At 40.2% G+C, this 13,321-nt stretch overlaps 1 pseudogene; it reads right to left on the bottom strand.

The window, feature by feature from the left end:
- Positions 1-658: 658 nt before the first annotated feature.
- LOC128429023 (major histocompatibility complex class I-related gene protein-like) lies at positions 659-12,964 on the bottom strand (annotated as a pseudogene).
- Positions 12,965-13,321: the final 357 nt, after the last annotated feature.

Consider the following 13,321-nt stretch of genomic DNA (forward strand, 5'->3'; position numbering starts at 1 on the left):
AGCTGTATTGTCACAACTGCAGCCTGCTCTTAACTTTTTTTTTGTCTTATCCAATTTTTATACTAATCCTAATGTCATTTCAGAATTCCGCCACTCCCCCCTGCTCTGCATTTCCTCATTCCACGGATCTCATTACCTGCCCCACCCACAGATGCACCTGCTTTCCATCAAGTTATTAGTCACCCAGTATATCTACCAGCTCATTTCCTCTGTTCTCTGCCCGATCGTCTAGTGTGTTCTTCCCTAGCCTTCCAGCGTTATCTCCTGACTAAGTATTCTGCCTGACCCCCGCTCTGACCTTCTGGACCCTGGATTCCCTTTTGCCTGCTCCTTGTCTGCTTTGTTCGCTACCTGACTGTCTGCCGGGCTTTTGATCCCTGATCTGCTATATTAAACGAGAACTTTGCTATTTCCAAGACTGCTCCAGTGTCGTGCTTTTGTGTTCACGCTTGCCAGTTTCGCCCGCCCCCTGAAAAGCAAAACTGTTTTGGTCCAGATTTGACAATTTTTCATGTCATGTGTAAAATGTCTTTGTCATTTTCCTGTTGAGAGTCACGGGTTTGACCAAATAGCTTTTTCCTTGCTGCTCTTACAGGTCAAATCTACATTAGCTTATTCTCTGAACTTTTCTACACGTTGAATCACAAAGAGGCAGAAATCCCAGAGAACATCACAGACTTTATTAAAAACACAAGTACAAAAGGAATGAAACAGCAAAGCAGATTAATTTAACATTTATTTATAAAAACCCGACACAAGAAGAAAAATTGAGCGTCAAACGTTCAGCTTCTACACTGTAAAAATTAAAACGTGAAATTGTGTTACTGCGATTTCTAAATATAAGTTAAGTAGGCAAAACACAAAATGGTACGTTTGTGATATGACACGTCTCATGTCTCATCAGGGGAAACGTGACCTAACGTCTTAAAGGTGAGTGTTTAGATTGAATATCTGAAAATTCTGGTTCTGCAGTTGCATGTTTTGGCAGCTGTGGCTCAGGAGGTAGGCCGGATCGGCCACTAACCAGAGGTGCACAGGTTTGATCCCCAGCTGCTCCAGTCCGCATGCTAATGTGTCCATAAGCAAGAATCTGAATGCTTCCACTATCCCTGACAGCTTCGTGGACAATGTGTATGATTGACGTGTGACAGAACAAAAACTGAGTGAGTGAATGTGACTGAGTGAGTACGGTAAAGTGTGTGAGTGATCAACAAGACGATATGAATGTATTCAAATGTTCATATGGAGAACGTCACTGCTCAGGGTGATCAATTTCACGTCTGCATGTGGAATAAACTGCTTGAATCGTCTGGAGCCTGACGAGCAGGGACAGTAGAACTCGCAAGTTTGACAAAATGTGAAGTTTTTAAACTCACGAAAGATAAGTTCGGTAATTTTGCGGCGTTCTAACCTTTTCATTTTTGCAGTGTAAATTTTAACAAGGCTAAAACAGAAAAGTCCCTTGTCCCTAAAAACTAACGTAATAAATATTAACAGAACATTTCTTTTGATATACTTAAAACATCCCACAACCCTTTAATAATCTCCATTAACATGAACTTTTACGGTTAATAACACAGCAAAACATGAATATAACCAAACAAACAAAAACAAGCAACTCTTGATTAATTCATTTCTTGTTCAGGCCAAATTAGAAATAAAATAAAATCTGAATATTTACACATCTGGAAAACTACTTTTGTACTGATGCTCGTGTTGTGAGTCCGTGTGTCACAACAACTCCTCATTGTGTGTAGTTTGATGTTACTTCGTATAAATCATGAATCAGTATATTTCCTGGAAATGAAATTGAGTCGTTAACTGGATTATTTGTGACTGAGTTGAATTATCAACACGAGTCACCACAGTGATGATGAAACACTTTCTGAAACGGTCAAAGTGACCTGCAGTGATTTGAGCAGCGACAGATAAAGAGCTGCTGCTGGAATCACAAAGAGCCGTTCTCCTGTTTGTTCAAAGCTCAGTGAAGCTCGACCGTCTGCAGAAGCACAACCAGAGAATCAGCTGCTGTCGTCCCGATCAACAAAGTCACTCACGCTGACGAGTCCCAGCCGCAGCTGCTACAGAGCTCTGGTCGCCTGTTTATTTGAGTGATGAATAATCAATGAGTTCCCAGTGTAAGGGGGAGACTGTTGTTGTGCAATAGTGCTTAAAAAGTGTTACCATATAATGGTGTGCCTTTATGCACTCAATAAATTTGGTTATCAAAATAAAATATAAAACATTAATATTTAAAATATTAATATTAAATCATAACTTTAATTGGTTAAAGTTATCGCGGGGCACCACCCTTCATAGAAGGGAAAAGATAAAAACACAAATTACTAAACAATCAAACTAACTACTGACTAACTGACTAAATATGAGTGTGTGTGTGAATGTAAACTAGGGGCCTCCCAAAATGGCTGACCAAATTTCACACCTTTCTAGAATGCTTTCAAAATGGTAGTTTATCCCCTAAGATAAGAGCCCCCCCCCCCCCCCCCCCCCCCTTCTTCTGAGGTGGCTTTACGGGGGTAGGTTTAACTAGGTGGAGACTATGCGTGTGTCTGCGTAGATGTTAATCAGATAATGCAAGAGTCAGAGAGACCTACAGAGGAGGCCTGTGAAGGGCCTAACTAACAATTACTTTCAAATAACTTGTTGCCACAATATCACACCACATATCAAACTTATAAACACACACCGATCAAATAAACAGTCTTGCTTAGCGTAGTATAATTATTAAGCCCAGATTATGTTACCAGTCCGAGGGAAAGAGGAAAAGAAGTTGCAGTTCTGTGACGTCTCCTGGCTTTTCGGTCGTAGAGTTCTGCATTCGCGATTCTGTCGAGGCGTGTGCTCAGATGCTGGATTAAGTTCTCCCGCAGGACATCGCGTCGCTACGAGGAGTTTTGTAGAGCTTGAAGAGCAAGGACATTTCCTTGAGAAGATGAGCTGGGAGCTGCACCTTTGACCTCCGGTAGTTGGTGGGAGAAGAAGATTAGGCTGGGGCAGCCAGGCCCTCTCCTCACCAAAGCAGGAGAAACGGCAGGAAAGCCCTGCTGTCCTCGGTGGGTGGATGGAAAAGAGAGCTTGAGCAGCCTTCCGCCCTCGGCAGGATGGAAGAAGAGAGGAAGATTTTAGGGAGACCTCTCCTTATATTGGCCCCGGTGACCTCACAGGTCTTGGACCAGAGTGACCAATAGGAGTTGACCCTGGTGGTTTTTGACACTTTTGTGTGACATTGCCCAGACCAAAGGAAATGCAGCATCCTGTTACATCCTGGGAGACGGAGTTCCTTGACTGTCTTAAGACAAAAGGAACATGTGGCACTCTGGGAGACTGAGTTCACTCCAGAACATGCGGCTTGCTTGTTTCAAGTTTAACTGAAAGGAGGCCTGTGGTTTGCACAAAAACCATGTCCCAACACTGTGGTGACACTGCTTCTCGTCCATAAACCTGAAGAGACAAAAAAATAAATAAAAATGAAATGGTCAGAACCACGAAGCCACGTATTTTATGTATTTACAGTATTGAGACCTGATAATTCCATGATTCTCTCAGTGAAGTTAAAATTTACTCAGAAAAAATAAACTCTAACATTAAATTGATAAGCCCTAAATATTAGGTTTATTAACATTTGAATTGTTGTGTCACTGCTGATATTTGAGTTTTAATTCAACATTTATCTGTCCTATTAACGTGAATGTTTCTGATCTGTGCATTGCTCTCAGCAGATTTTTTTATTTCTAATTAAACAGAGGTTTTACAGACCATAACACATATGTGACTTTGCTACTTTGAGGCAGTTTTGTTGAACAGATGAAGCAACTCACTGTGTTCAGGAGGATTTGTCACTAGGAGAATTTGAACCTCCATCACTTGATCTCAGCGGCTGTGAGGCAACTGGATCTTTTCCAGCTGTGAGGTCAGAAACACATCGTTAGTCCATCCTCCTCTGAACAGACATTTTTATTACAAACCACCAACACTGCAGGGAACAGTCCTGAAAACTCTCTTCAGCACAAAATGAACACTATCTAATCTACAGAGGGTTTACTAGAGTCCTGCACTGGGTCAGGTTCCTGTGGGAGCCTCATATCCATTGAAATAAATATGGGCAGTAGTGTAGACAAGGCCTAAGGCCAAGGAGTGAACATTTGTGGACATTTTGAAGAAATTGAGTGATGTGATGTCCTCATAAAGCATGTTAGTATAAAAAGAAAAGCAAATAGAAATAGAAGTTTTACTTACCAGGTGAGGTACTTCGGGCTGAAATAAAAAGAAAAGACAAATGATTTCAGATATTACAATAAAAACAAAAACTGAAGTGTGTCATGTTTTTCTCTCGTGGCGATCCTCCTCAAACGATCGACAACAAACTGTCACTTTTTAATGTTTGTGTACTTTTCTTCCTCCTGTACACGATGAGTCCAATGACAGCGCTGACGACAATGAGAGCGACCACTGCAGTGATGATGATGATGATGGTCACGCTGATGGGCTTCTCTGTTGAGCGGAATAAAAAAACAAAGCATCACAACCTGAACAGATGAAGCAGGTTGGACGACAAGAATCTCCCTGAACTACAATCCTGTCCTGAGACACAACAAACACACACAGACACTAAACGTGTGAGTTTGTCCTGCTGTTGTTTCTACTTTCAGTTTTCATCTGTACATAATGACTGTATCTGTGCTTATTGACGCCGGTTTAAATGTCTTAAATGTCTGTTGTTACTCGAGGTAAAGAACGAGATATTTGTTTGTTTTTCCTGTTTCATTACAGTTTTTTTGGATTGCTTACACACTAAAATTACAGTTTTTCTCGATTGCTTAAGCACGATTTTCAAAACAGGGCCCGTGTTTTCAAAACACTACACACAATTAGCACAACCACACACCCAATTAGCAAAACACTACAGATCCTTTGCAAAATTAAACACTCTTGTAAAAACTATACACTTCTTTTTAAAAACCACACTTTGTTACCATATGAAACACACACGTTTCACATTACTATACTCTGTTTGCACGAGTTACACTCTGCTGTAGGCTACTATCAACAAATTACAAATATAATGTAAATTCACCAAACACTACACAAGACCAATGTTGCAGACTGAAGAAACTCATTTATTTCTCAACACACCCAAAATGTTGACGGAGATTCATAATACTGTAGCCAAACGTCACTTTACGTATTGTAAGTTCAAAACAAAAAACTAGACATTGTCTCTTCGCCTAGCTGGATCTGGCCAGAGAATTTCATCAACATCGCAGGCAATGTTGTCATTAGCAAGACACCTTGGAAAGAAACGTCTTGAATGACGAATCCATCCTTGCATTGCTGCCACCTCCATCTGGTCACAGGCCTCCTCCATGGCTTGGATGAGGGGTACCCCAGCCTGGAGACGGAGATCATATACCTTCCACCTTATTCTCCTTTCCTGAATCCCATTGAGGAATTATTTTCAGCTTGGAGGTGGAAGGTATATGAACGGAACCCACAGGACCGGGTGCCACTGCTCCAGGCCATGGAGGAGGCCTGTGGCGACGTGAGTGTCGAGGCCTGTCAGCATTGTGTGTGTGAGGTTTTTAGTTTTCTGTGTGCAGTTTTGAGAAAGCCGTTATTGTTTTGAAAAACGTGTGTTAACGATTGTGAAAAACTGTAATTTTTGTGAAGGGGGGGGGGGTTGAGTAGGCCGGTTTACAGTTCTGTACTGTTCTCTGTGTGTACCGAAATTAAGCTTTTTATGCTGCATATTTGTGTGCTGTTTTATGTTTTACTATGAAAAAAGTAGGCCTACACTGAGACATTTTACAAAAGGAGAAATGGCTCATTCATTCATATGGTGTGGTCCATTTTGATGATTGTGTTTTCAATTTTGCACTTCAGTGTGCTGTAAATGCTTGGTAGTGTGCAAGCAAATGCTTAGTTGTGTGTTCCCAATGAATGGTATGTGTGTGTCATTTGAAAATATGGCTGTGTGTACCAAATGAAAACACGAGTTCCATTTTGTGAACAGGTAAGAGATTTGATGGCAAAGAGTCATCTTGCAAAGGGAGTGTCAGGCTTAGCATTTTGTGTGTGAGGTTTTCAGTTGTCTGTGTGCAGTTTTGAGAAAGCTGTTATTGTTTTGAAAAACGTGTGTTAACAATTGTGAAAAACTGTAAGCAAACGTGTTTGCACACCTGATGACTGTGTTGAACCAATTGGTTGGACGGTGTGGTAATTTGACAGTCAGTACTTTGGTATTGCAAGGACGTGACTTCATGATCGATTTTTGTCTGTAATGTATGTTAAGTGTGTTTAGTGTTTTGCAAATCACTGTGTGTAGAGTTTTGCAACAAGTGTGAGGTTGACAATGTGCTTATAGTTGTGCAAATATGGGCTGATGTTTTGCTTCTTGAGTGTAAGGTTTTGCTAATAGTGTACTACTTTTAATTTTAGTTTGTAAGCAATCGAAAAAAACTGTAAAAGTAGTACACTATTAGCAAAACCTTTGGTTATAGTATTATGAATCTCTATGTCAACATTTTGGGCGTGTTGAGAAATAAATGAGTTTCTTCAGTCTGCAACATTGGTCTTGTGTAGTGTTTGGTGAATTTACATTATATTTGTACTTTGTTGATAGTAGCCTACTCTAATCATAGGTAGGTAGAAGTGCTAAAAGTGTTTTAGGTTTATCACAGCAGAGTGTAACTCGTGCAAACAGAGTATACTAATGTGAAACGTGTGTGTTTCATATGGTAACAAAGTGTGGTTTTTAAAAAGAAGTGTATAGTTTTTACAAGAGTGTTTAATTTTGCAAAGGATCTGTAGTGTTTTGCTAATCAGGTGTGTGGTTGTGCTAATTGTGTGTAGTGTTTTGAAAACACGGGCCCTGTTTTGAAAATCGTGTTTAAGCAATCGAGAAAAACTGTAATTCTGTAGAATAAAAGTTTTCATATCAAACATCTACACTGACCCCAGTATTTCTGTGAAAGGCTCACATCTGACCAGTGATAAACAGAAACACTTCATGGAATAAAATCATACAAGTCATTAAAACTAACTTAATTTGTCAGGGTCACATGATTGTGAAGGAGGGGGGGGCACATGCACTGGTTTAACACTGATCTACATTTATTCACATACATTAATGAAAGAAAACTTCTCCTGCTACATATCAGCAAACATGACCTGCAGGAATGTTACTGTAGATGAAAAACAGTCTCACCTCTGTTGGACTCAACTGAGTCTTTGTCCAGTTTGGTGACGATGTCCTCCTTCACACCAGAGATGTGGAACACACAGTCGTACCTCCTCCAGTCTTCAGGGGAGATGGATGAAACCTTCAGGTCAGAGCTCATCTGGAAGGTCCCGTCATGGTTTGGGAGGACCTCTCCGAGGTACACGTCCTCATGAAGCTCCTCCCCGTCTCTCCTCCAGAACATCACAGCACTGTCGGGGTAGAAACCTGTAGCGTGGCAGCTGACTGGAGAGGAGGGAGACTTCTGGAGGAGAGAAATCCGGGGAAACTCTGGGGAGGATAAAGAAAGATAGTTTATGGGTTATTATAATGTATTGCACACAAATAATATCATTCCTGTTTGATTCCATTTATGTTGCATTAGTCATGTCTGTTAATAAACTAGACAAGTGAACAAACTATGAGATGTGAGTGAGAGATAGACGTTGAAGTGATGCAAAGAAGTGAGGTGGACGATATGACGTAAAAGTAATATCACAGTATTTATTGACAGGTTTTATATCAAAGTATTTATGAAGTACACTTCATGTAGTGGACAGGTCCTGATCACTTCTGATTAATGTTGGTATATTCTGTTAAAGTGCAAAGTGAGTGCAGGTCGGTCGGGCAGTGAGGAGGGAGGACGCTCCGGCTGGGTCTCAATTCAGGGACGGCTTCCTTCAGAGGACCCGGTCTAATCCATTCATCAGTGACTCCAAGTGAACTGTGCCAGATGTAATGAAGTTCCCTAGGAGCAGTGATATTATGTCACATTCACAGTAACATGAGGTCACTGTGACCTTGACCTTTGACCTCCAGGAACCAAAATCGAATCAATAACCAATCAATCTTCGAGTCCATGTGAAAGTTTGAACCAAATCTAAATCTGATGTTACGATATCATGTTCAAAGAAACATAAACATACTTTGTGCAGCTACCGTGACCTTGACCTTTTGATCTTTGTCCACCAAAATATATTCAGGTCATTTGTGAGTCAAACTGAATAGGGGTCTCCAGAGCAGAGGCATGAAAAGAGCAAAGAGAGAGAGAGAGAGAGACAGAGAGAGAGAGAGAGAGAGAGAGAGAGAGAGAGAGAGAGAGAGAGAGAGATGATAACAGACAGGGAGCAGACTGAGTCCAGCAGGTGTTTGTGTATTTGCTCTCGTTCGCTGCCACAGAGAAAGAAAGAGGAACATTCAGTTGATGGAGGTTCTGTGATGTTACCTGTTCTCAGCAGAGAGCTCCTCCCCTGCTCCAGGTGCTCCTTCAGAAAGGAAGGACACTCGTGGGTGTAGTAGTACTTAAAATATGCGAGTTGAGCTTTATTCTGATCCCACTTCAGTTTGATGAAAACACTCTTTGGTGTTGGAGCGATCCACGTCTCTGTCTCCATGTCAAATGATAAGAAGTCTTCTCCATCATAACCATACTGATCAAAAGCTTTAACTTTCCCAGTCTCATCGTCCCATTCACATCCCTGCATCAACTGGAAAATGTGAAGACCTGAGAGAGACAGAGATCTTACCTGTTATTATCACATCTTCACCACACACACAGAAAGACACAAAGATACACACGCACGCACACAATCACACATGCATATGTGAGTGTGTTTGTGTGAGCGTGCATATGATTGTGTGTTTTGGTGTGTGACTGATATGAGCGTGTGATTCAAGTTTCAAGAGTTTATTGTCATGTACACAACGATTACAATAAGCAGTCGCTTGCAATGAAATACTTGGGTCACAGGCTCTATTATGGTAATGCTCAGAATATTACAATTAGACAAAAAAAATTAATAAGATAAAAAAGAATATAAAAATGTAAATAGAATAAAATATACATATCTAATATATACAGTGCCTTGCATAAGTATTCACCCCCCTTGGACTTTTTCCCATTATGTACTGTTACTAACTGGAATTCAAATAGACTTAAATAAACTTTTTCCCGTTTGATCAACAAAACATGCATAGTACTTTGGAGGTGCAAAATAAATTTTATTGTGACACAAACAATAATGATAACAAAAAAGTTGACATCTGTTGGCTGCATAAGTATTCACCCCCCTGTGTCAATACTTGGTAGAACCCCCTTTCGCTGCAATTAGAGCTGCAAGTCTTTTGGGGTATGTCTCTACCAGCTTTGCACATCTAGAGATGGAAAGGTTTGTCCATTCTTCTTGGCAAAAAAGATGAAGCTCAGTCAGATTGGATGGAGACCGTCTGTGAACCACAATCTTCAAGTCTTGCCATAGATTCTCTATTGGATTGAGGTCTGGGCTTTGACTGGGCCATTTTAAGACATTAACATTCTTTAATCCAACCATTCCTTTGTAGCTCTGGCTGTATGTTTAGGGTCATTGTCCTGCTGGAAGATGAACCTCCGCCCCAGTCTCAAGTCTTTTGCAGACTGCATCAGATTTTCTTCAAGGATTTCCCTGTATTTGGCTCCATCCATCTTTCCCTCTATTCTGACCAGTTTCCCTGTACCTGCTGAAGAGAAGCATCCCCACAGCATGATGCTACCACCACCATGTTTCACTGTTGGGATGGTGTGCTCAGGGTGATGGGAAGTGTTGGGTTTTCGCCACACCTAGCGTTTTGCATTGAGGCCAAAAAGTTCAATTTTGGTCTCATCTGACCAGAGCACCTTCTTCCACATGTTTGCTGTGTCTCCCACATGGCTTCTGGCAAACTCCAAACGGGATTTTTTATGGATCCCTTTCAACAATGGCTTTCTTCTTGCCACTCTTCCATAAAGGCCAGATTTGTGGAGTAGACGACTAATAGTTGTCCTGTGGACAGATTCTCCCACCTCAGCTGTGGATCTCTGCAACTCCTCCAGAGTAACCATGGGCCTCCTGGTTGCTTCTCTGATTAATTTTCTCCTTGTCCGACTCTTCAGTTTGGGTGGACGGCCTCCTCTTGGTAGGTTTGCGGTTGTGCCATATTCTTTCCATTTTCTTATGATGGATTTTATGGTGCTCAGAGAGATGTTCAAAGCTCTGGATATTTTTTTATTACCTAACCCTGCTTCATATTTCTCCACAACTTTATCCCTGACCTGTTTGGTGAGCTCCTTGGTCTTCATGATGCTGTTTGTTCAGTAATGATCTCCAACAAACTCTGAGTCCGTCACAGAACAGGTGTATTTATACTGAGATTAAATTGCAGACAGGTGGACCCTATTTACTAATTATGTGACTTGCAAATGTGACTTGTGAATGCAATTGGTCGCACCAGATCTTTGTTAGGGGTTTCACAGTAAAGGGGGTGAATACATATGCACTCAACACATTTCAGATTTTTATTTGTAAATAATTGTGAAATCCATGTAATATTTCCCCCCACTTCCAAATGATGCACTATTTTGTGTTGGTCCATTACATAAACTCATGATGAAATAAATTCTAATCTGTGGTTATACCATGACAAAATGTAGAAAAGTCCAAAGGGGGTGAATACTTATGCAAGGCACTGTATATATACACACCTGAAGAAAATAATAGTGCAAGTGTGTGCAATAGTGCGAAATGCAATGGTGCAAATATGCTAAGGATTGTATACATTTGTGTGAGTGTGTGTGAGAGTGTGTTGTGTTATTATTAGAGAGTGAAATGTAAACAAACCTCCAGTTTGGTTGAAGCGTTCCGTGTAGGTTTCCATTTGTTTTTTGGCGGCATGCTGTGACCTCAAAGCAATCTGAGTCTGCCTCTTCCAGTACTGTGAATCAGTTGCGTTTACCATCCAGTCCTGTTTGGGTTCTAGTTTCATTGTGTTGCTGTCATAGTAATCGATATCTGAACGTCATCAACCAAACCAACAGCCACAAACTCTGGAAGGTTTGGGACTTCAGAGGACGCAGTGTAGAAATACTTCAGAGAGTGAATCCCTGCAAGAAAAAGTTCAAGTCCTGACTTTAGTTTTACGACTGTTTTATAAATCACTCAGAGTCAAAAAGACATGAAGCACAATCAACACAACTTCAGCTGTTGTGAGGAAACAAACACAAAAACACATTTATAGATAAAATGTCTGCTCCAGAGTCCAGACACTCTTTAATTTGAATATTCTGCTGCGTCTTAAAAATGGATTCAATCTAAAGACTCAAATGTTTAATATTAGAAAATAATATTTTCTACTGCAGAGTAGATTTTGTTACAGGAATGGCTTGACTATTTTTTAAATGCATAGACTTAGAAAATATTTGACAACAATAAAAATATGACAACATGTTCATTAGGTTGTCAACAACATTTCTGATTCAGATCAATCCACTGAAAATAATTCATCTGTGTGTTTGGCTCTGATTCCTAAGATGTCAAAGTCAAATACTTTTGACAAAGACATGTAATTGAGACTTGATGTTTCAATGTTAAACATAAGCTTCATTATAAATGACTATGAATCTAATAATGCGTCCAAACAGAACTTGAATTAAGAAAATAAACGTATGTTTTTTAGATGCATTTTAAAAAAATGTAAAGATAAATGCAAATCTTCTTTGTTTAATCTGTAAAAATACACTTGGTGCATGTGTGCAAACATAAAGGCTGAAATCTTCATATCTGTGACAGACTCACATCAAGCAGTCCAGCTTCAGTGCAGATGTTATCACATTAGAAAGTATTAACAGACATCTGTCAGTTATTCATCATGGAGGCAGCCTCTTCCTGATTCTTTGTCTCCCTGCTTCTTTTCACTGACATCATTTACATTGGAGATGAATTTGTGTTTTGTGCTAGTAACAATGTGTGTTGATTGTATTGGAGGAGGAGGTCACATTGATAACAGATCATTAATTAGTAATATCTCATGTCAGTTACGTCACTCACGGTCTTTATCAGCCTGCATAATGTTGAACATTGTACCAACAAAACAGGAAGCTGATTGTGCTCAACAGTTTCCTGTTAATATGGAAACAGCGCCATCTACTGACTACAAAAAAAAACTGAGTCGTCCCCGTATTTGTCAGTTTACACAGTTTAGATTAATAACTGAGGTGTTACAGTCGCTGGGAGATGAATCATAAATAATTAAAACGATGTTAAATACATATTTTTACATATATAACAGTTCATTATGTGCACGAGACAAGAAAGTCGTTGTTTTGTCGCTGAGTTTAAACATGGCTTCATGTTTCACTGGTTCCTGATTCATCGGAGTCTGTTGGACTCTTTCGCTTCAGAATCGCTGCGTCATTTCGTCCAGAACCAGTTCGGCCCGTGTTGATCTTAATGGTTCTGACCAGTAAGAAATGAGTAAGAAATCAAATAACGGTCAGGATCAAAAGAAAGAAAAGTCCCTGTTCAGTTGATCTTTTCAGAAATAGAATATAATCTTTCCTTCTTACATGAGATCGATGACATTCACCAACATGAACTTTTAAATAAAGTCTTTGAAACATTATTAAACTTCTACAATCTGCAATAAAGGAACCAAACATTACACCAGACCTCAAATCATTTAAGTGTCTTTTAAAAACATGGAGCATTTTACCTTTCAGAGCAAATCAACTAAACACAATAAAACAAAGTAGAAACTTGACTTTTACTCACGAGCCGTCGCGCTGTGTGCTCCTGTCAGTAGAAGCAGGGAAAGTACAGTGAACATGGTGAGCGGTGGTGTGTTCCTCTTTACTGGGCTGAAGGTAGATGAGCTCCTATCTTTACCCAGAGAAATGGACTGTGGAGAAAAGATTCGAAACCAGGGGAGACGAGGACAACCTATGAGGCGGGGACATCCTCTGAGCCAATGGGAATTTAGCATCAGCCTCTACGTCACTTAAATCCGGGGAAAAGTGAAAGTGAAAGTGAAAATCTGCTTGTGAGAAAGTGTTTGTGTAGAATGAAGACCAGAGGTTAACACCCACAGGATCCTTCAGGGTCATGACTTGTGGTTATCAGCTGGATGAACAATCAGCAAAACTATTTTTGTCCAGATTTGACATTTTTTCTTGTCATGTGTAAAATGTTTTTGTCATTTTCCTGTTGAGTCACAGGTTTGACCAAATAGCTTTTTCCTTGCTGCTCTTACAGGTCAAATTCACATTAGTTTATTCTCTGGGATGATAATGAACAT

Source organism: Pleuronectes platessa, chromosome 22, assembly GCF_947347685.1.
Source record: "Pleuronectes platessa chromosome 22, fPlePla1.1, whole genome shotgun sequence".
In the NCBI taxonomy this organism is placed as follows: Eukaryota; Metazoa; Chordata; class Actinopteri; order Pleuronectiformes; family Pleuronectidae; genus Pleuronectes; species Pleuronectes platessa.